The sequence below is a fragment of the Coenobita brevimanus genome, chromosome 62, assembly GCF_032717465.1.
Source record: "Coenobita brevimanus isolate Jiangsu-jjx chromosome 62, ASM3271746v2, whole genome shotgun sequence".
Lineage (NCBI taxonomy): Eukaryota > Metazoa > Arthropoda > Malacostraca > Decapoda > Coenobitidae > Coenobita > Coenobita brevimanus.
This window is the reverse complement of record NC_137015.1, coordinates 18,495,591-18,519,723: the sequence shown is the minus strand read 5'-3', so window position 1 is coordinate 18,519,723 and position 24,133 is coordinate 18,495,591.

The following is a 24,133-nucleotide window of genomic DNA, read 5'->3' as shown; positions in this document are numbered from 1 at the left end:
CAAGACATAGTCTTGTACACTGGCCTACAGACAGACATAACAGATGATCGAACTATTGGACTGTATGGGGCCATGGTAAAGACAATGATAGAGGTGTACCTTCATTGTGGTCATGTACTGTACCTGGACAACTGGTGTACTAGCCCCCTTCTCACTTGGTACCTCCACTTTCACGACACCATTGTCTGTGGCACAGTAAAGAAAAACCGTTGGCATACGGTCAAGGTTGGGAGGAAACTTGGCAAGACTGAGATGGTTTTTTTTTCAAGTCGAATAACATCCTCGCCACTGTATGGAACCACAACAGGGAAGTTTGCCTCCTGTCGATGGTACACCGCCCCCTGATGCACCGCACCAACTTCGTGGATTACCGCAGCGAGAGGAGGCGCCACATCTGGAAACTAGAGTGGGTACTGGACTACTATGTCAACATGTGGCAAGGAAACCAGTCTGAGTCCATGATTTCTAGTGTGCAGTGTGCCAGGACCACGATGAAGTGGTACAAAAAACTCTTCCTCCACTTACTCAATATCACGGTCCTGAACTGCCACTACCTCCATGCCATGACTATGGGAACCTCTGAGACCTTTGAGGGGTTTGTGGGGGAGCTGTCTCACGAAATCATCGCGAAATATGCAGAGGACAGGCCTCCCACTGCCCCTGCCCCGCCACTGTCACATAGACTCCCCTACACCTCACTACACGCCACTTCCCCAGCACCACATCTCCTCAGCCGAACCGCCCTAGATGCCAGCAGTGCTGTCACATCTGCTGTAACTCGAAAGTGAGACAAACCACTCAAAGAAAAGACACGAGGTACGAGTGTGTGGATTCCAACATTGGATTGTGCACTGAGCCTTGCTTCAAAAAATACAGCACCTTAGTGCATTACTGACACTGTGTGTGCTTGCGAAATGACGCTCTAAGTGCTGTAAATATGCGATAATCTGATGCTCACTATAATAATAAGGCCTGTAAGTATGTGATAATAGTAATATAATTTGGAAACTGGTAACGTGTTAGTGGAAAAGTATAATGTAAGTGGAAAAATAGAATGTAAGTTGAAACAACAGTCATAGCAAGTGCACTCACGATGTAATTATGCACTAATATTAAGGTAAATATAATCGTATGGCCTGTAAATATGTGATAACAGTTGTATAAAGTGGAAACAGGAATAATGTTAGTGGAAGAGTATTATGTAAATTGAAAAAATGAAATTTATATTGAGACAACAGTCATAGCGAGTGGGCTCATTATGTAAATATGTGGTAATACTATGCTAAATATAATTGTAAGGCCTGTAAATATGTGATAGAAGTTATGTAAAGTGGAAAAGGGTATAATTTTAGTGGAAAAGTATTATGTAAGTAGAAAAAATGAAATGTATGTTGAAACAACAGTCACAGTGAATCATATGTGACTGATTTTGGCAATTTCACTATGCTCGCTCAGTGGAACAATGCTTAATTCGCCAATATTTTTGTATGAAAACCAATATATTCTTGTACTACATGTTTTTTTTGTTCCTAATCAATAAATATCTACCTATTCTGAGTGGTTTCACATACTAATCCCTACTGTAGAAAACGTGACAGCTGCAACGCACCTCCACAGAATACGGTACCAGTTGTACAGATGCTTACCTGCTTAGGCCACTTTTAGACCCAGGTGACCACTTTCTCCGTGATTTTCCAATGTTTCTCACAAAAAGCGGAGATTTGAGCCCCCCTTCCCCCCCAAAATCCAAAATCTGCCAGGATTGGGGGGGCGGGTCAATGGTGAAAAATCTGCCAGGACACGGCGAGTTGGAGAATCAGCGACATAAGCCAGCATAAAGTAAAACTTACTACTTTATTTCATAAGTTGTTCGCCCTCGTGTCAGTGGTGACTCTCCTTTTTCTCCCGTAAGTAGTGGAGATATTCAATATATTTCTTTTCCCACCATGACAACTGCTGACTTCTCGGCAATTTATTCATAGTTCACTTCCCCCCCCCTGACATCTGGTGACCTCATTCCAAGATATTAACTCCAAGCATTAAAGATGTCATTATGGAGATTGTAATAAACTCAGTCACTCATAACCTATTATTAGTTGTCATTATTAAAGTTTATAGCCTAAGCACTAGCTTACTGGTGGTTATTGTTTCTGCTTTCTTAATTATTGTGAAAATCTTTTCCTAGCCAGTAGTAATTATCTTTCTTTCCTTACTAGTTTTATTAGATGAAACCACCAGTCTGTGCCTATATTCTTAATTTTCAATTGTTAGCATTCAACTGCGAAACAGCGCAGTTCGTACGTCAGTTTTAGTCACTCCGTTTTAGTCTGAGTTAGCTAGCGCCACGGCTACTAATTTGTACGTACATGAAGCCAAGGATATGGGGATTACCGTTCCCCAGGAAATTAAAGATTATGTGCTCTCGTGGTACACTTACGAACATCAGTGTGAGAGTGATGCCCGAGAGGAGCAGAGAGAACAGCGTGAACACGAACATGAACAGCATGAACACGAATGTGCCGAGGGCGAGACTCGTGAGAAACACGAGCTTGAGCTATTGAAACTCAAGCAAGACTCCTTGGCTTCGAGTGCATCTGGTGCAGCCGACCCTAGCTCAACGAGTGCTCTCCCAGCACCTGTTTTGGCAACTCTTTGCCTCAAGCTTCCTTCGTGCAAGGAAGGTGAGCGAATCAAGCCGTTCATAGCTCATTTTAAGGGCAAGGTGCAGTTGTACCAGCTGGATGAGGCAACTAAGCGACTCCAGTTTCTTAGCTTAATTGAAGGCATCACCCGCGATATTCTCCACAGAATTCTTGGAGACAAAGTCACCTATGAGATGAAGGCTGCACTCATCAATGCATTTGGTCTCACAGTTAATGACACCAGGATTCAATTCATGAGGACATGTCTCCAAGAAAAGGGGACTGCTGTCCAGTTCCTCGACCGTCTCACCACTTACTTAGATGAATGGACAGAGAAAGATGAGACCCTTCGCACTCGAGAGGGGATAATAATTGACTTATTGACTTTACGCTGTGTTCACAGTTAGAAAAGTTGTGGCCTGCTGAATTCATTGGTCAGTTGAAGATTTGCCAAGTAAAGGATGCCAGCCAAATGGTGGAGAAGATGATGCATTCTTCACTGCATACGGGTACCAGACATGTAAGAAACAATCCTGGAACAGAAAAGATACTACCAAGTCTGGGAAGACATCTCAGAGCGAACCCCAGCATCAAGGCCATTCTCAGAGTAATGGCCATGGTCCAGGCAAATCGCAGAAAAAGGACCAAGGGCAGAATGTTCAACAGCCTGACTAGAGGAGATACAAGTACCATAACCAGCAGCAGTATCAGCCACGCAGTCAACAGTCAGGACAGTCTTTTTCAGCACCAGCCCCAGTGTCAGTGTTTCGGAAGCAAGAAACAAATGCCGCCCTCATTTCCCAACTGTCGCATGGTGGTGTCATCCCTAGCAGCACAGGTACTCCCTCCCAAGTACCTAGTCCCCCTCAGAGAGTGAGCCCACCTCCACAGGTAGTCAATGCTCCAGCTCCTCAGATGGTGAGTATGTCCCCTCAGGCATCTAGTCCTCAGGGCGTCACATTCGCAGATTTGTGTGCTATGTAGCCTTATCAATAGCTGGCCGCATCCTCCACAGGTCCTTCCACAAGTAACAGTGCCTTCCTCGTTCAGCCAGGGTTTGTGGGAGGTGTTTCTGAAAATATCCTGAGAGACAATGGTTCCCCAGGCTCCAATTCGGCCAAAGGAGTACACAGGTAGACAGATTCAAGCTTAGCTTATTGATAGATCAGTCTGATTGTTTCCTGAGGCACGTATCCAGGTAGCACTCCATTTTAAACTGGCTCAGCAGTTGCAGTTGTCATGCCATAACATTTGTCTGACCTTATTATAGGTAACATACCAGGTGTTAAGAATAGTGTCATCATAGTAGTGTGAGTTGATAACTGGGGTGAAAGTAAAAAATTTGATATATGATAACGTCCACTTAAGAGGTGATGCATTGGATCATTTTAGAGATATCTGCATAGGAAGTGGGTATCTAGCATGGAAAAAATAAAAACACCCAAAAAACAGAATTGACATTATACACACTGTCGGATGGTCAGTATGAAAGTGATATATAACCCATTTGGATGAATTTGGTACATTATATATTGATCATACCACTGAAGTGTAATTCTTTCATACACAAGCACATAACCGACAATTTAATTATATTTAAGTATATTATTTATGGACTAATATCACTAAATATCACAGATGGTCGTTGGTACAGAAATACTTGTAAAGGAGTATAAAATCTGTAAGTTATTTAACAAAGCTGATCTGAGGTGTAAAAAGAGACATGAAAGTTTACTATCTATCTACCAATCTACAGCCAGATGCATTAATCCCGTAAGGGGTGGCCACAAACAAATCGCCTCCATGTCTCCCTGTCCCCCACCATTTCACTACCCTGCTCCCAGTTCACACCCCCTTCTCTCATATACCTCTCCACTCCATCCCTCCATTCCATCCTTGGCCTCACCCTCCCTCTCCCCCCTCACTCACATACACCCTCCTCGTCAGTCTCTCACTCTCCATCCTCTTCACATGGACATCCTCTCCGTATATTTACTGTGACTGAAGATATTTTCTATTTATATGTTTTAGAGAAATCAACCGAATTTGATGGCGATAAAACAAACATGGCAAGCAGTAGTAAACCCCAATTTAAGTCAAGAACTAGATTTGATGCCAAAGAATATGATGCTGATAACGACATTCCTCCATCCAAATATTTTCAGCCACCAACAAAACTGCCCACAGTGCAGGGTGTCACAGGTATGCTCAGGTACCACTCAGAGGTGGTGTGCATTGGCAAGGTGACTGTTGACATGGCTGTATGGAAGGTAGCGAATCAGATCTACACTAAGTACTACCATGATACCGTGTTCTGTGTGTCCTTGAACACCATCCAGAGGAGGGTAGAGAACCTCAGGAAACAGTTTAGTGAAGGCAGAAAGGGATATGGACAGAAAGGGAAGGAAGTCTCAAAAGCTGTCAGGCAATATAAGGAGTTATTTGATACAAAGTGTGAGCTCTTTGACGTATATGCAGAGGACCCTGTGTGGTGACAACATCCAGAGCAGGAGTGGTGGGTGAGCATGAATGATACGGAATATAAGTACTATGAAGACCAGAAGACAGAGCGGAAGATGTTTTATTACATAGGTGTGGACCCGGTGTGGTACCAAAGTACAATGAAAGCCCAGACTCTGAGAGAGAGACAAGAAGAATACAGGAGGAAGAGAGACCAACAGTACCAGTACTAGACCCTTGACCAGATTACTGATATTCTCGTAGAAGCTGGTGAGATTCCCACCAGAAGCAGTGACAAAGAGCAAAAAAACCGAGTCCAAAAGCGACAAAAGATCTGTGAGACTGACACACATGATAACGAGGACGAGAAGAGTGAGGTTGCAGCTGACCCCAAGCTAAGGAAGAGAAAGCTCTTCAAGGATGTTGCTGAGGTAGTCACAGATGATCCACTACCGCAGGAATTTCAGCACATTCGAGTCTCAGAAAAGTACGCGGTGAGTTTTACCAAACTGTAGCCAATCTTTCCGGAAAAGGACTTTCGGTTAATGAATTGAGTGAAGTTGTCATTGAGGTTGGCAACACACTGTTTGGAAGACGAAAAAGCCAATGAGAAAGTGATGAGATCTTTGACTTAGATACAGTGCCAACCAACAGGAACATAAGGACAGCTCTGCAGCAATTGAGGTTCCGAGTTTGTCACTAGTTGTGGGCAAGCTTGAGGAGGAGAAACAGAAGGGTAAGCTGATTACCTGTGCATCAGACAGTACCACAAAGAAAGGTGTAGGCCAGTTCATGGTGCAAGGGCTGCATGTAGGTAAGAACAGCCCATTTCCTCCACCCATATTTGCCAATCTATGGAAAGACTACTGAGGACATTGCAATGCAGGTGGATATGGGGTTTGAGGTACTAGCATCTGTCAGAAATGCAAGTGCAGAGAAAGTGCATAAGCTTGTAGATGCCCCTATGACAGATAGCACAGAGCACAACAAGGGCTTTTCAAAGCTGCTGGCGGAGATGTACGACCTGGAAACACCACCAGGACAGTTATTTTGTGGCACTCATACTACACTGGGGTTCAGCAGTGCTATGAATATGGTCTTAAGGCTGGTGGAGGCAGAAATGAAGGTAGAGCAGGTTCTGAAGGTTTCATGGTCGATCTGGAGGTAGACAATAAAAATACCGATCTGGCTGAGCAAGCAGTGGACATGTGCCTCAAGCTGGTGGCTCCTGAATGTTCACACAAGCCTTGGAACTGCTACAAGGGATTCCTTGTCTTCCTGGAGCAAAGGCGTGTATCCAGTGTTCTGTTTGTCTATAAAGATGGCAGTTTTGGGTGCCTCTCCAGGGCAGCAGCAGTCTTCATATAAAATTATGACCACCTGGCAGAGTTTCTGAGGCAGAATCCTCACATCAGCAACCGCCTAGCCTGCCTGGTCAGAGAAGTATTGGAACTCCTCTATCTCAAAGTTGTCCTCGTGGTGTTTGCCTGCCTGGGTGTGCACTTGGTGGAACCCTTCTATGCCAGGACAATAGAAAAAGATGCTACCCATACTCAGCTCAAAGAGTTTTACAAAAGACTGCACACAGCCTTGGATCAGTCCATCAGTGATGGCTTTACAAGATTTACAAAACGTGAATACCATTGGGTGGTCTGACGATCTCTTCATTGGTGTGAAGAAGAACTACAAGGACGAAGTCCTGAACTCCGTGTCTGACTTAGCTGAGGAACACGTAGAGAAGGTGAAAAAGCTGACCAACCTAATGCTGCCCCACTTGCAGAAGGTCCTAGCCAGGCAGAGGAGGGACTATGTTGTAGATGAGGCCTTTCCAATGGACTGTCTCGTGAGCGACCAGGCAAGTAACATCGATGAAACCCCTGTGCACAACATTGGCATGGAGAGACAATGTGGCAAAGTGGACTACAGATTGAGAAAGTTAGGCACATTGAATACAGTCAGCAGGTCAATTATCCTGCAGAAGAGCCAGGAACTAAGGACTGGACAGATTCCTTCCTTTAGAGGCTTCAACCCAGCAGCCCAAACTAAAAGGGAGGTCGAACTCAACTGGAGTAAATACACAAAGGAGAAATTTGAGAAGGGAGCAAAACAAAAGCAGGAAATGGCTCAGAGAAATGAGAGGAAACACCTGGACATGCTAGAAAAACTAAAATCTAGTGGTGGCCCCTTTACCAGCAGTGAGGAAGTTTAGCAATTCCTTGTGGATCCAACTCTGAGCAACAAGGACAAGTAGCAGAGGATGAAGCCGGAGCTTCAGTTTGCCAGAGAGTGCCACATTTCTACCTAAAGTCGATCCTATCTTCCAAGTCCAGGTGACACTGTGCAGTTGAGGATGAAAACTGCGCAGAAGTTTGGAGAGGCCCTAATGTCGTACCTGGGCAGGAGGAGCGACCGAACCACACTAGAATATGAGAAATTCCAGAAGCCTTGACAAACTGCTATCTTCATAAGATACTTCTCTCCATGCCTCTTAACTGAGTTTTTTAAGTTTGAAATAAAAATGTTAAGTATTCTAAAAGTCTTTCATCATTTTTACTACAATTCTTGAATTAAGCAGTAACACATCCCAGTTTGTATTTGAAAATACATATATTGCAATCCAATAACCATTTTTTAATTGATGTAAATGCTAAAGCAATTATTAGGGGGATCAACATGTCCTGCTAATCAATTCTGATAAAAGTATATCAAGCCTTGTACGAGTAGACAATAAGACAAGTCAGGGCATACAAACAACAGAATGGGCAGAAAAGCCAATTTTTGTGTTAATTTTGAATTTCAAGGGGTGTGTTATTTGTTTAAGAGATATGATGTTGGTTTTGGTGTCAAAATTTATGTATTAATAGTGTTACTCATTTCCCAAATGGACATCGTCAAATTGTCAATGTGACTTCTATCACCCCCCTCTAATCATAGAAGTCATTACTCAGATTTCAGCTGCAGTAACACGAGCCATGGCTAAGGCTCCAAACCGTGTCACTCCACTGACCATTGCATTGCTGCAAGATCTGATTCGTAGTCATGCAGTTGTCGTGGAACAACAGTCTGACCTGACAATTGCTGTAGTGAGGAAGAAAATAAAGGGTATCATGATTAAGTATTCATGGGGAGGTCAAGCCAGGTTCCTTCGTAAACAAGGACGGCTGTACCGTGAGTCACAAACACCCCAGGATGAGGTTCGACTGCGGTTTGTCGTTACCGCAAAGTATCACCAAGCAGTGTTTGAACTAAGGCATTATTCAGCTTTAGATGGTCACATGGGCAAAAAGAAAACCCTGAGCTGTATGCATGCTGACTTTTTCTGGCCAGGAATGGGACATCTAATAAGCAGGCTTGCATGTTCCTGCAACATGTGTCGATGTATCACTAATTGGGGACCTGTCCTTCCTGCACCATTGAAACCCATGCCCATAATCACTGAGCTATTTGAGAGAGAAGGCAGTGACTGTGGGCACAGACCTGATATCTCGCCCAGTGGTCTCACAGGACACATTACATCCAGGGCCTGTACATACATATGTACCGCAGTTTAATGGGAATGATCGACGACCCCACAGAGGCAATCCGAGGCTGAGTTTTCTTGTGGTGTGTCTTGAGCTGTAAGCTTTTCTAGGGATTCCTGGAGAATACTCTTTATCCACATACAGTAAGTGTTCACACCCACACTGGGTGTTAAAATGTGACCTGCCTGAGTTTGCATAGGGATTCTCAGTAACCAATATTGGTCGTAAGTGTAGAGTTATAATAGCAAGTATGCTCTTGGGATGTCTGAATGCATAGGAACAAATACTGCCGGACGGTACTTAAGACTAGGAGCATGTGCACAGATAACCCTGAGTTGACAGTCAATGCTCTTACTTTCAACATATGATGGGCTGTGCATCACTATGGTCCGTTTTAGTTAATCAGCACCCATCGGGATGTTTTTAATGTACCAGTGGTCGGTGCTGCAGGGGGTGAATCAGCTGAAGTGAAGCATGGTCTCTCAGATGAAAGAAGGAACCGGTGTAGCGCTCAATCCATACTCCCTCACTAATGGTGACTTCTTGCGTTCATTGCGCATGCGCCGCCGGCTGCCAGACGTACGACTCATTTGCAGCAGAAGCCCTACAGAGAGAAGAACTAGCGGGATGATTGGTTATTTCGTACGTCAGTGGACTCGGGAATTTTGCCAACTAAATCCGTGCTGATTTCACAGTCCAGTCCCATAATTTTTACCACTTACTCTTACTTGCCATTATCACGTCTTTCTCCTCTGAACCGTGCACAATGAGCCTAATTCGGTGGGCTAAAAATAAGTTAAGGACGAATCCTCAGTAAACAAAAGTAGTTGCGTGTTCAGGAAGACAGATTACTCACTGATATTTTCATTTTGATTGTAGTTATGACCCTGTTAAAGCTATTACAAGAGATTTACATGGCTTACATGTATTTTCTTCGAAATTATGTGTGAATGTAATCGGTGGTTTCGAGATGGTTAAGCCATTGCCAACGATAACGAAGTTGCATAAGCTGTTGATCATGGTGAAGCATAGGTAGAAATGCCAATATATACGAAGTAACAGAAACAGGTTACGGCAATTTTTTACAACTGCACAGGGACGTCTTTTTTGGTGAAACCAAGGTATTTCTGATAGTTTTGGATGTGTTTTGAACGAATCTGACCTTCATTTCTGCCGCAAATCAGTATATTTCAAGATATCCCCCACCCCCCTTCCCCCCACAAGAATGGGGGAGATGGTGGAACACGGGGTTTTTGGGTGAGGGAAATCACATAATATATTGATCTGCGATAGAAATGAAGGTCAGAATTCACAGCACATCAAAAACCATCAGAAATACATTGGTTTCACCAGCCAGGACGCTGCGCGCCGGGCTGTCTGGCCTACTCCCCACTGCCTTCCACCAACAATCGCCTGCCCGCTGTCACCAGCAAACCATTATCTCCTAAGCTAAACTAAGCTAAGCCATAAAATTATATTTTTCCGTGCCAAGAACAATGGGGGACCTGTGGGAAAGCGGGGTTTTGGGTAGGGAAAACACGCAAAAACGAGTGATTTCCGACTGAAACTGTTATCAAATTCAAACCGAAAACACTAAAATCCTTCGGAAAAATGAAATTTTAAGCTTCTTAGGGAGTCCGTGTTTGCTAATTGGGGGGCAAAGCCCCCCAGACCCCCCAGCCCTGGCCGTGCTTTCTAACTAAGGGGCTTCGCCCCCCAGACCCCCCCCCTGACATTAACCAAACCTCATCTAACCTAACCTAACCGGGTGTAAATACGAAATAATGCCTTTACTCACCAGTTTACAGCTCCTGAAGTACTTACGGTAATTTTGCAGGCTTCACAGGTCGTGGCTGAGGATGAACTGACTTTCCAATCCTGCGGGACCCTAGTGTATCTGAAATTCAAATTTGCGCGCCGGTTGTATCAGTTTGAACTTCACGCATGAGCAGATAGCGCGTGACGTAACAGTAGAAACATGCTTTAGCCCCACCCATAAGTCACGTGAACCGTGACGTGATGGTAGACACACGCGAGACAGGACCACAATCCATTAGGCACGCGCCGCGTTGGGTCTCACGTATCGCCAGACTATGTAGAGAGTAATTTTGGGGAAAATATTCAGAGATCGGTATAACTTTAGAAGTAACCAATGTTACCAATTTTCATTATATTACGTCCCTGAACTATTCTAACTAAGACTTACCCTTTAAGCCTAGTTTCAGTTGGGGGAGCAAATTTTGTAGGGATAGTCATATAGTGACTTAGGTTAGGCTGTCGCTCAGTAACGGATGAATGTTGCGCCATATTGGCTGGTGCAGGCGTGTGCATTCGGTCTATGTCAGGCTCTAGATCAGGCCTAGGTTAGGTTAGGTTAGGTTAGGTTAGGTTAGTTTGGGTTAGTTTAATGCAAAATAGTGTATTTTTAATTAATCTTGATCTTGATTTTGGGGGATAAACCCACTTTTGGAAATCTTACTCAAAATTCCAAAAGGGGGATTTTCCCCAAAAAATGAGGGTCAAAACTAATTAAAGCACAGTATTTTGCATTGGAAACCATAAAAAAAATAATAAAAGAAAACGTTGGTTACTTCTAAAAATTTACCCAGAGATCTTTTTTTGCGTTAATATTCATTTGCGGAAGTTGTTTCTAGGGTTCAAAATGTTCGCAACAGTGAGATTTAGATATCTGTAAGAGTAAAATTGAGATTCGAAATCCCTGTGCACTTGTAAAATAATACCCAGGTTACATATAGTATCATATTTAAATGGAATTCCAAGAGATTTTGTTCAGAAACCATTAGACTGTCGACTCAGTGACTATAATTGTGGGAAACGTGCAGAAACCACGAGATAATGCACTGTTAATAAAGCATAATAACCAGTGAGTTTTCTTGTCATTGGCTGCCATCCCTCCAACTCACACACCCCATTTCATATATTTCTCTCCATTCCATCCCTCCAGCTCATCCTTGGTCTCCCCTCTCATACTCTCCAAGTCAGACTCTCAACTAACTTCTTACTTTGGCCAAAACATCTCATTATTTGTACTATCATTTTCATTTACATATTTTTTGTTGCAGGTAAAAATAGCAACAGTTATACATTTGGAAGGCCTCTTTAAGTTGAATTGAACATGTAAGAGCCATGCTGATATACCAGAAGTGGATTAGTTAAATCTATCTATCTATATACCTAGGCTGCTTCCTCCAAGGAAAGCGAGGTAGCCGAGACAGGACGACACACTCTCCATTTACTCATCCATTCAAACACATTCATTCGCATCTTAGCCCCAAGGGGAGAACGGACAGATCCTCACCACACCACACTGCACAAGGGTCAACTGCGCAATGCAATCAGTGACATCCACAGCAGGGCCCAACAGCAGAACTGGTTTACCCCTGCCTCGTCATAACAGACTCATCCCCTTACCCGCACCTGACCTGACTAGCTGATCAGACCAAATGCGGGAGAATATCCCCTCAGGGCTGCATCATCACTTATTCATTCACAATTTCTCTCCATTTATTTCTGTCATGCACAGCCACTCTTCCTTGCTCAACAGATATCCCTCTCGCAGCAGTGCTCTCTTCACACTGTCCATCCATCCTATTCGTGGTCTTCCTCTCAGCCTTACACCTCTCACATCAGATCTAGTTATCTTTTTCACCAATCGCTCATTATCCATTCTCTTCATATGCCCAAACCATCGCAACACCCTCTGCTCAACTCTAGCAGCCATCTCCCGAACAACTCCAGTTCTCCTTCGCACTTCATCATTTCGCACTCGATCCATACGCGTCACTCCACACATACTCCTCAGACACCTCATCTCCATTACATTCAAACTTTTCATCTCTGCTACACCCATATTCCATGTTTCAGCCCCATATAACGCAGTCGGTACACAACACCCTCATACAACCTTCTCTTTACATCCATTCTAAGCGAACGGCATCTAAACACTTTTTTCATTCCTCCCAGCACCTTTCCTACTTCATTTATTCTAAACTTCACTTCTGCATCTATTCTTCCATCCACAGCAACATGTGACCCTAGATATTTAAAACACTCTACCTCCTCAAGCAACTCACCATTCAAAGCTATATTCATCCCCCTACCATCTACCAACCTCGTACACTTCATCACTTTACTCTTATTCTCATTTACTTTCAATTTCCTCCTTTCACACACCCTTCCAAACTCCTCTACCAACTGTCTCAATCTCTCCTCTGAATCAGCCACCAGTGTAGTATCATCTGCAAACAGCAGCTGCTTCAGATTCCACTCTCCACCATCAACATTCACCAGACTCAGACCTCCACCTTAAACTCTTGCATTCACCTCCCTTACAACACCATCCATGTAAATATTAAACATCCAAGGCGACATCACACATCCCTGTCGCAGCCCCACTCTCACAGGAAACCAATCACTCACTGCATTTCCCACTCTTGCACATGCTGTACTATTTACATAAAAACTTTTCACCCCTTTTAGTAACCTACCATCAAGTCCATACAATCTTAAAACAGCCCACAAAGCCTCCCTATCAATTCTGTCATACGCTTTCTCTAAATCCATGAATGCCCAAAACACATCCTAGCCTTTCGCTAAATACTTTTCACACACCTGATCCACGCATCCCCTCCCTCTCCTAAAGCCACACTGCTCTTCACCAATCACTCCCTCTGTACCCTCTCTAACTCTCATAATTAACACTCTATCATAAACCTTACCTATAACACTCAACAGACTTATACCCCTAAAGCTAGTACATTCATACTTATCACCCTTGCCTTTATACAACAGGACCACACAAGCACTTGCCCAGTCACTTGGCACCATACCTTTCACAAAGCACACACTCAACAATCTTACTAACCAGTCAACAATGGTCACTCCACCACTTTCAGGCATTCCACAGCACACCCATCCATACCTGCAGCTTTCCCTGTTTTCATCTCCTTTACTGCCTTCTCCACTTCCTCCTTCGTGAACAAAGAATCATTCAACTCTCCCAACACATTTATTCCTTGCACCCTTCCATCTGCCACAATCTCAGCCACTCTTTCCTCCTCTACATTTAACAAGCTTTCAAAATACTCTGCCCATCTCTTCCTTACTGCATCCATCTCAGTTAACATCCTTCCATCCTTTGCTTTTACTCGTTCTTCCTTCCTAGACTCTCCCTTTCACACCCTTTTCACCTCCTTCCAAAACATTTTCTTATTCTGTTGAAAATTCTCTGTAAGCCGCCTACCCCACCTCTCATCTGCTGCCACTTTAGCATCATGCACAGCCCTTCTCGCTATTCCTCTTTTCCTTATACCTTTCGTATGACATCTCATCCTTCCTCTGCAGCCACACTTCATATGCACGTCTCTTCTCAGCCACAGCCATACTTACTTCCTTGCACCACCATTCACTTCCTTTTCTTACACCACCACCCACACGTCTCACACCACACACCTCTTCTGCATGCTCCACCACAGCACTTTTAAACAACTGCCATTCCTCCTCCACACTGCCATTTTCCTGATCTTTCAGTGTGTTCCACTCATCTTTCAATTCCTCCTGATACTCTATCTTTTTCTCTCTTTTATCCAACTCACTCACTTTCAAATAAATGTTGAAATTCATGGTTAAACACTAATACTAGTTATAAGTTTTTGTGGTGATTGCATTTTATAAATGAACCATAAGCCATTCTTTGTTTCACTTAAAACAGTACTCTGCTGGTAGCACTGCCGAACTTCAACCTTTCATCATAGACTATTCACTTCTGGCCAACATTTTAACAAAATCAAATAAGTATTGGAGATTTGATATGGTCAGGCACACCACTGCTTACATTTAGATTAAATGAAGGTCCAAAGAGTCTAATGAGTGAAGGCGGGAGCTGCAGGAGACAGGGAAGAACATACCAGAGTGAAAAAAAAAATAAGTGGAAGGAAACAGAGAAGAGTTTTGAAGTAAATGGAAGTGTTGCTTGATAAATAATGTAATTACATGCAGATGATACATTTCTTTCCTTGGCGATGGTAAACAAACAGTGCTTGGCATGAGCTTTAGGAGCTGTTTCTGAGAATCAAATTTGACAGTGTAAGAGAGCATTATTATTATTTTAGAGGAATGAAATTACTGACTGTACAGTGATTCTGACTGACCATTCAGAGGAATATATCGAGAAGGAAGAAAAAGTGAGAAGATGGAGGGAACACTTTAATGAATTGTTGAACACAGAGAATGAAAGTAATGCGAGTATAAGTGGCTGCGGAATGGCTGGGAGAAGGAGGGAGGTGAGAAGACAGGAAGAAATCAGTAAGATAGAAGTTGTGGAAACAATGAAGAAAGTCAAAATGGGGAAAGCCCCAGGAATTGATGGAGTGTGTGGTGAAATGCTGAAGCATGGGGAACAGATAGTAGTAGAATGGATGTGGAAGATGTGCAGATTGCCCTAGGAGGAAGGTAGAGTCCTGGAAGATTGGAAGTCAGGTATAATTATTCCCTTGTATAGAGGGAAAGGGGAAAAAGAAGTGTGTGGTAATCATAGGGGCATTTGTCTTCTTAGTGTAATAGGAAAAGTGTATTGTAGGATACTTACTGACAGAGTTAGGGAAATAACAGAGGAATTAGTTGGAGAGGAACAGGGAGGCTTCAGGAAGGGAAGTGGTTGTGTAGATCAGATATTCATTCTTAGATCTTTAGTGGAAAATTTTCAAGAGAAGGGAATGAAGTTGTATGCGGCCTTCATGGATTTGGAGAAAGGATATGACAGGGTGGACAAACAAGGGTTGTGGAAAGTATTAAGAATAGCCTATATGGAGTAGATGGGAAGTTGTTGAATGTTGTGAAGAATATGTATGAGGGTGCTAAGGCTACAGTGTGTGTAGATAGTGAACTGAGTGTTTTTCTGTTTGAAGGTTTAGTTGAAACAGTGATGTGTCATGTCTCCATGGTTGTTCAATCTGTATATGGATGGGGTTATAAAAGAGATTCAAGGTAGGACAGTGGATTTTGGAGTGGCCCTCATGAGACAGGGCAGTGTTTGGAAACTCCCTGTACTGTTGTTTGCAGATGATACTGTGTTGTTAAATGAAGACGAAGGGGAGCTGCATGGCTTGGTGGATGAGTTTGGGAGAGTGTGTAAGAAACGGAATCTAGAGGTGAATGTAGGGAAGAGTAAAGTTATTGTCTTCGAGACAGATGAAGTCAGTGAATGTACAGTGAGGTTGGATGATGAGGAAATGGAAAATGTGAGTTCGTTTAAGTACTTGGGTGGTGTGATGAGTATGGATGGAAGTTTGGAGGGTGAAGTGCTTGAAAGGGTACAAGAAGGAAGAAAGGTTGCTGGTTCCTTGAAGGCAGTGATAAGAAACAGGGAAATGAGCATGGAAATGAAAAAGTTATTAAATGACTGTATTGTGATACCTACTCCAACGTATGGAAGTGAAGCTTGGACGTTGTTGGAGGGACACATGTCAAGAGTGATAGCAGTGGAAATGAGTTATTTGAGAGAAGCCTGTGGAGTCACATGGAGAGACAGACTTACAAATGAGGATGTGAATCAGCGTTGTGGTGTGGATGTGGATGTGATAGGAAGAGTTAGGAGAAACACACTGAGGTGGTTTGGCCATGTGGAGAGGAATGAGAGTGAGAGACTGACGAGGAGGGTGTATGTGAGGTGGAGGGGGGGAGAGGGAGGGGAAGGCCAAGGATGAGATGGAGGGATGGAGTGGAGAGGTATATGAGGGAGAGGGGTGTGAATTAGGAACAGGGCAGTGAAATGGCAGGGGGCAGGGTGACGTGGAGGCGATTTGTTTGTGGTCACCCCGTATAAGGGATTAATGCGTCTGGCAATAGATAGATAGATATTATTTTCAAGATGTACAACAAGGAACTGGGCTTAGCAAGGTGGCGGTAAGGAAAGACCAATAGGAATGGACAAAGAGGCCAGTGCATGCCAGTACAGTAAAACAGTTCCACTATGCGTACAAGGAAAGTCTGAATATTATTGAGTCACGAGTGGGAGCCATGGTAATGAGTCATATGAATTAGGTTGTGATTTAACATGAATATGCCTAGGCAAACCAATGAAGTTTACAGTGTTATGTTGGGATGGAAGCTTCAGAAATCCACAAGGGATGCTTTGACGTGGTTCAGCAATACAGAGTAAACAGAGGATGATTTAAGCTAGGAGACTGTATGAGTAAAGAGGATGGATTGAGAGGAACAGAAATACAGAAGATGAGGTGGAGAGATGGAATGGAGTGGTATGTGAGAGAGATCTAGAACACCTAGATCTGGCATCCGCTGGCTGGAGACAGGTTGGCATGGAGACAATTTAGCTGAGACTGCTCATCAGAGTGGGGCATCCGTCTGTAGATACAGCTGGTGAAATTTCCCATTATTTCACCAATAAAAACTTACAAGGGGAGGTCTGTTTATTCTGGTGAAAGCTTGTACTGTATGAAGATGCTCTTTTGTTGGGTGTAATAAAAGTGGTACCTAATTTCTACAAAAGGAGGGAGAATTCCACTGTTGTAGGTAAAGCCTTCGCTATGAACTAAAGAAAAATTATTTGCAGGAGATAATTTCCACTTTAAAGAATCCATTGGTAATGCAAGGTTCCCTGCTACACAAGGATGAGTGATGTACCATATCTATTGACCTTCAGTATATATTATTTAGCTGTAGTAAACACTACTGGAAGTTTCATCAGTGCCATATAATTAAACTTCCATTATACTGTATATATTTATATCTTTTTTTTTTCCTATGGCACACACTAGTGGATGTTGTACCAGTGCCATATCTTTATACTTTCATTATATATATATCAGTATTCACTAGTCTTCAGGACCTATTCCACACCATCTCTCTTTGCTGAACCTTTTCAGTGTTTTCAGTAACACAGAGAGTAGGCCAGCATACACTAATAAACCAAACCTCTACTTCCGACAGCCTCCACCACAATACATGCATGTTATGAACCCACATCTATTTCCTTCCCCCTTTATTTTTATGAATGGAGGACACCTGTAAGTTGGTGTATGGATTATTTTTAAATTAATTTATTTTTCCTTCCTCTGTTCATCTTCTTAAAGATAGAAGTAATACTTTTATTTTATACACACAGTTGGAAGTTGTACCAGTCCTACATCTTTCTGTTTTCATTAAATACATTATTACACTCCCTCTTCTGTCTCTCCTTCACCTTCCTTCTGCCTATGGGTGACTCAACACTGAGTGACAAGCCAAGTGGCTTCCTGTACACCAGGAAACCATTTACTATGCTGGGTGGTAACCATATAACCTAATTAAGGCACCTGATGGCTCAGTGGTTAATTAAGGCGCTCCAATCAGATTAAGCCTGTGTAAGGTAGGTATTTTTTTCAAGAATACCCCAGTATCCCTGCTTGTCGTAAAAGGCGACTAAAAGGGTTGGCGGAGGGTTAGTTACCCTCCCCGGAAAACAACTAACCAAAAAAGCAAACAAGAAGCCTCGGACAAGGACTGATCTAACGATGACGACCCAGGACCAGACAAAGGACTTCGTAATGGCTACATGGAATGTAAGAGGAGTTAATGATGAGGTGAATGAGAGAGAGATTGTCCATGTGCTTGAGGGTGCGAAAGTGGATGTATGTGGAATAGGTGAAACAAAATGGAGAGGAAAAAGTGTGAAAGAATGGGAGTATGGATGGGGTATATGTGCAGGAGTAGGTGAGAATGAGAGGGCAAAGGAAGGAGTATGTATAGTTGTGAGTAAAAGATGGAAGAAGAGCATAAGACAGTATGGATCAGTTGGGTCAAGGATTATGTGGGTAAAGTTGAAAGTTGGAATACAAATGTGGGCGATTGTGTGTGTGTAAGCGCTAACGCAAGATCATGCTAGCAGAGTGAGAGAAAAGTTCTAGACAAATGTGGAAGTGTGCATGGAAAAGTTTGAAAGGAATGAGAGAGTGTTTTTGATCGGTGATATGAATGGTAAAGTAGGGAATGTGAAGGTGGATGGAATAGTTGGTGAATGGGGTGTGCCTGCTGAGATAGATGAGAATGGCAGTGCGTTAGTGGACATTTGTGCTGGGAGGGGGTTGGTGATAGCCAATACCCTCTTCAGGCATAAAATGATCCACAGGTATACATGGCGAGTGATGAGAAGGGTGGGTAGTGAACTGAATGAAAGGAAGGAAATGATTGATTATGTGTGTGTGGATGAAAGGATGCGAAGATGCGTAATGGATGCAAGAGCTTATACAGGTTGGGAGAGTGGACTTTCTGACCACTACTTGGTGGTGGCCAGAATAAGGATCCAAGTAAGATGGAGAAATAGAAGGAGGGAAAGACGAGAGGAAGGAGTAGTTGCAAGGAGAGTGGAAATGTTACAAGAGGATGAGAAAAAGGCAGAGTATAAGAGAGAAGTGGAAAAACGATTGGGCAAATATGAATTGGAGCAGATGGGGGACGTGGAAGGTGTTTGCAGGATATTTACAGAAGAAATATGTGCAGCATGTGATGTGGTGTGTGGGAGGAAGAGAAGACTGAGGGGGGTGCAAGGAACAGTGTGGTGGACTGAAGAGGTGAGACAGGCTGTGGCACAAAAGAAGAAAGCATACAATGAATGGATGAGAAATAGAGGCGTGGAAGAAGTTGAGAGGTGGAAGAGAGAGTTATATGTAGAAAGAAAGAGAGAGGTGAAAAGATTAGTAAGAGAGAGTAAGGAGAGAGTGGATGAGGAATTTGGAAGGAATTTGAGTGCAAAGTGGAGGGACTGTAAGAAAATGTTCTGGAAAGAGTTGAAGAGAGTAAGACAGGGTGGAAGTGAGGTTAGCAGGGGAGTGAAAGATAAAAATGGTAGATTACTAGTGAGGTTAGCAGGGGAGTGAAAGATAAAAATGGTCGATTACTTGTGGAGAAGGGAGAAAAAGTGAGCAGATGGAGAGAACACTTTAAGGAATTGTTGAACATACAGGATGGAAGTAATGCGAGTATAAGTGGCTGGGGAATGGCTGGGAGAAGGAGAGAGGTGAGAAGACAGGAAGAAATAAGTAGGATAGAGGTTGTGGAAGCAATGAAGAAAGGAATTGATGGAGTGTGCGGTGAAATGCTGAAGCATGGGGGAGAGATAGTAGTAGAATGGATGTGGAAGATGTGCAGATTGGCCTGGGAGGAAGGTAGAGTCCCGGAGAATTGGAAGTCAGGTATAATTATTCCCTTGTACAAAGGAAAAGGGGAAAAAGAAGTGTGTGGTAATCATAAGGGCATTTGTCTTCTTAGTATAATAGGAAAAGTGTATGGTAGGATACTTATTGACAGAGTTAGAGAAAGAACAGAGGAATTAGTTGGAGAAGAACAGGGAGGCTTTAGGAAGGGAAGAGGTTGTGTAGATCAGATATTCGTTCTTAGATCTTTAGTGGAAAAGTTTCTAGAGAAGGGAAAGAAGTTGTATGCGGCTTTCATGGCTTTGGAGAAAGCATATGACAGGGTGGATAGACAAGGATTGTGGAAAGTATTAAGAATATATGGAGTAGATGGGAAGTTGTTGAATGCTGTGAAGAGTATGTATGATGGTGCTAAGGCTGCAGTGCATGTGGATGGTGAACTAAGTGAATTTTTCTCTTTGAAGGTTGGGTTGAAACAGGGATGTGTCGTGTCTCCATGATTGTTCAATCTGTACATGGATGAGGTAATAAAAGAGGTACAAGGCAGGGTAGTGGATGTTGGAGTGGCCCTGGTGAGAGAGGATAGTGTTTGGAAACTCACTGTACTGTTGTTTGCAAATGATACTGTGTTGTTGAGTGAAGACGAAGGGGAGCTGCAAGGCTTGGTGGATGAGTTTGGGAGAGTGTGTAAGAAACGGAACCTAAAGGTGAATATAGGGAAGAGTAATGTGATGGACTTTGAGAGAGGTGAAGTCATTGAATGTACAGCGAGGTTGGATGGTGAGGAATTGGAAAATGTGAGTAAGTTTAAGTACTTGGGTAGTGTGATGAGTAAGGATGGAGGTTTGGAGTGTGAAGTGCTTGAAAGGGTACAGCAGGGAAGAAAGGTTGCTGGTTCTTTGAAAGCAGTGATAAGAAACAGGGAAGTGAGCATGGAAGTGAAAAAGTTACTACATGACAGTATTGTGATACCAATTCTAACGTATGGAAGTGAAGCTTGGACGTTGTTGGAAGGACACAGGTCAAGAGTGAGAGCAGTGGAAATGAGTTAAGAGGAGCCTGTGGAGTCACATGGAGAGACAGGCTGACGAATGAAGATACAAAGGAGCGTTGTGGTGTTGATGTGGATGTGATAGGGAGCATTATGAGGAACACACTGAGGTGGTTTGGCCATGTCGAGAGGATGGAGGGTGAGAGACTGACAAGAGAGTGTATGTGAGTGAGGTGGAGGGGGGAAGAGGGAGGGGGAGGCCGAGGATGAGATGGAGGGATGGGGTGGAGAGGTATATGAGAGAGGGGTGTGTGAGTTGGGAGCAGGGCAGTGAAATGGCGGGGGACAGGGTGACGTGGAGGCGATTTGTTTGTGGCCACCCCAAACGGGATTGAGGCGTCTGGCAATAGATAGACAGATAGATAGGTTTATATCCAAAGGGATGGTTGGGGTTTACTGCTCACGTGATGCCACACAGGGATGAGTGAGGCTGGTCACTCGTCTTAAATGTCAGGACCAACTTGCCTAACCCTGGGCTCCTCTCCTGATGGAACAACATAGGACTGGATGATGGATGGAAATACATTATTTCTTTGCTTCTGTAACACTAGTGGAAGTTGTACTAGTGCCATCTCTTTATGCTTTTATTAAAAATATTAATATAAATTGCCCTAGTAACCATTTGTGGAAAGTGACCAATTCATATAGCCTAACCTTTGGTTAGATTGTTATCCTAGGTTGCCTTACACTGGAGTGTGTAGGCTATGACTGGGTGCCTCCATTCTTGCCTATCCCGTTTGCCCTGTAAGTGTATTATTCTTTAATTAGGCCTGTTATCTAAATTTCTGCCATCTTCATTGTATTTTTCTGATACAAATACTGCCTGATTACCATTTTTCTTAAACCTTTCCTACTATAATTGATTTTCATTTCTGCAAATACTCATGCTCGTAAATAAAGGCATATTCATGCCATCTTTCTATTTTCCTTAAGTAGGGTACAAATCTTTAAACTAACAGGTCATACTCATTCCTCCAGACAGTCCTTTCAACCTGAATCTGATAATGGAAGAAGGGGAATAACAGTTTCCCAGGGCTAGCCCCTATCAGATCATATAGCCCTGGTAGGTGACAGGAGGGTGCTACCCCTCTCGGTAAGGCAGTTACTGGGCATGGCTCCAACTCATGCCCCCCCCCCCTCAGTTCTGAGCCTGATGGTCTACCACTGAGCCACTCTCCTCCCAAATAATGGAAGAAACTTTGACTGGAAAACCAATTGCCATATTGCTCTAGTCTTAAAATGGGGCCAGTTCCATTAAATATCCAAACTGGGAAAGTACAGGGAGAAGATAGTAAAACAAACTTCATATTCATAATTACTTTAATTTATCTGTGACTTAAGAAAATGTATGTGAATACTCGAATGTTGAATTGAGCAAGCAAAATGGAATAAGGTTATTGGAGTAGATGCATGAACAGAGGTACTGATATACTACCCATAAGCACAATACCAGACAGTGCACCCAAGCTGCCTCCAAGTGGTTGCTGACATACAAAATAATGGTCCTCTTACTGTGCAAATCCCGAAATATAAATTTCCCAAATGTCGAAATGCTGTTTTCCTAAAAAAATTTTTTTGATGAAATCAGTTTACTCAACATAGTTTTGTAAATACAGTATCATATGTATCCCCCCCCCACACAGACACAGTGATAACAATGATAATAAAAATTACTTGTTTTGGCTTCCAGTATGAACACTGTATTGGCAAAGAGTTTTAGTACTTTGCAGACACCCAAGCCAGCTTAAACTGGACTCATCTGAATTATATATGTGGCTATGTTCATAATTTTTTGTTGTGTGATTTTCTCACCCCAGGAAGACAACATTTTCATTGTTTACTGATATATTTTCAAACCAGAACCATGACTGTGAGATAAAGTACAGTATAGTATATATACTGTGATCTGTGAAGGGAATGTCAAGCAGTTGGATGTTTATACATAGAAGTGATGGTAATGATTGAGAAATAGTTTTCCAAGATTTTTAAATTTCCATAAGTCTCTTGATCCTGAAAATTTCTGAATTTGGGAATTGCACTGTAGTACTGTATTAGTCACCACAATATCATAATCATGTAGAACCTCATCAACCCACAAATTATAAATACAGTGTACTTTTTTTTTTTTACACAGAGAGCAAAATGCATTCCATAATTTCATACTCATCGCACTTGTCAAACTCCCTTCTTTTTCCAAGTAACTCCACAAACGTCATAATCTCTGAGGTATATATTCCTTCAAGATGATCGTTTTTTTCAAGTGTGACTTGTATGAGAGAGAGAGAGAGAGAGAGAGAGAGAGAGAGAGAGAGAGTCTTACACACTCTCCCAAACTCATCAAACTCATTCACCATGCCTTGCAGCTCCCCGTCGTTTTCACTTAATAACACAAAATTATCTGCAAACAACAGTACAGGGAGTTTCCAAACACTGCCCTGTCTCATGAGGGCCACTCCAACATCCACTGCCCTACCTTGTATCTCTTTTATAACACCATCCATATACAGATTGAACAACCATGGAGACATGACACATCCCTGTTTCAACCCAACCTTCAAATAGAAAAGCTCACTCAGTTCATTATCCACACACACTGTAGCCTTAGCACCCTCATACATACTCTTCACAACATTCAACAACTTCCCATCTACTCCATATAGGCTATTCTTAATACTTTCCACTACCCTTGTCTATCCACCCTGTCATATGCTTTCTCCAAATCCATGAAGGCCGCATACAACTTCATTCCCTTCCCTAGAAAATATTCCACTAAAGATCTAAGAATGAATATCTGATCTACACAACCTCTTCCCTTCCTGAAGCCACCCTGTTCTTCTCCAACTAATTCCTCTGTTCTTTCCCTAACTCTGTCAGTAAGTATCCTACCATACACTTTTCCTATTACACTAAGAAGACAAATGCCCCTATGATTACCACACACTTCTTTTTCCCCTTTCCCTCTATACAAGGGAATAATTATACCTGACTTCCAATCTTCCAGGACTCTACCTTCCTCCCAGGGCAATCTGCACATCTTCCACATCCATTCTACTACTATCTGTTCCCCATGCTTCAGCATTTCACCACACACTCCATCAATTCCTGGGGCTTTCCCCATTTTGACTTTCTGCATTGCTTCCACAACTTCCATCTTACTGATTTCTTCCTGTCTTCTCACCTCCCTCCTTCTCCCTGCCATTCCGCATCCACTTATACTCGCATTACTTTCATTCTCTGTGTTCAACAATTCATTAAAGTGTTCCCTCCATCTTCTCACTTTTTCTCCCTTCT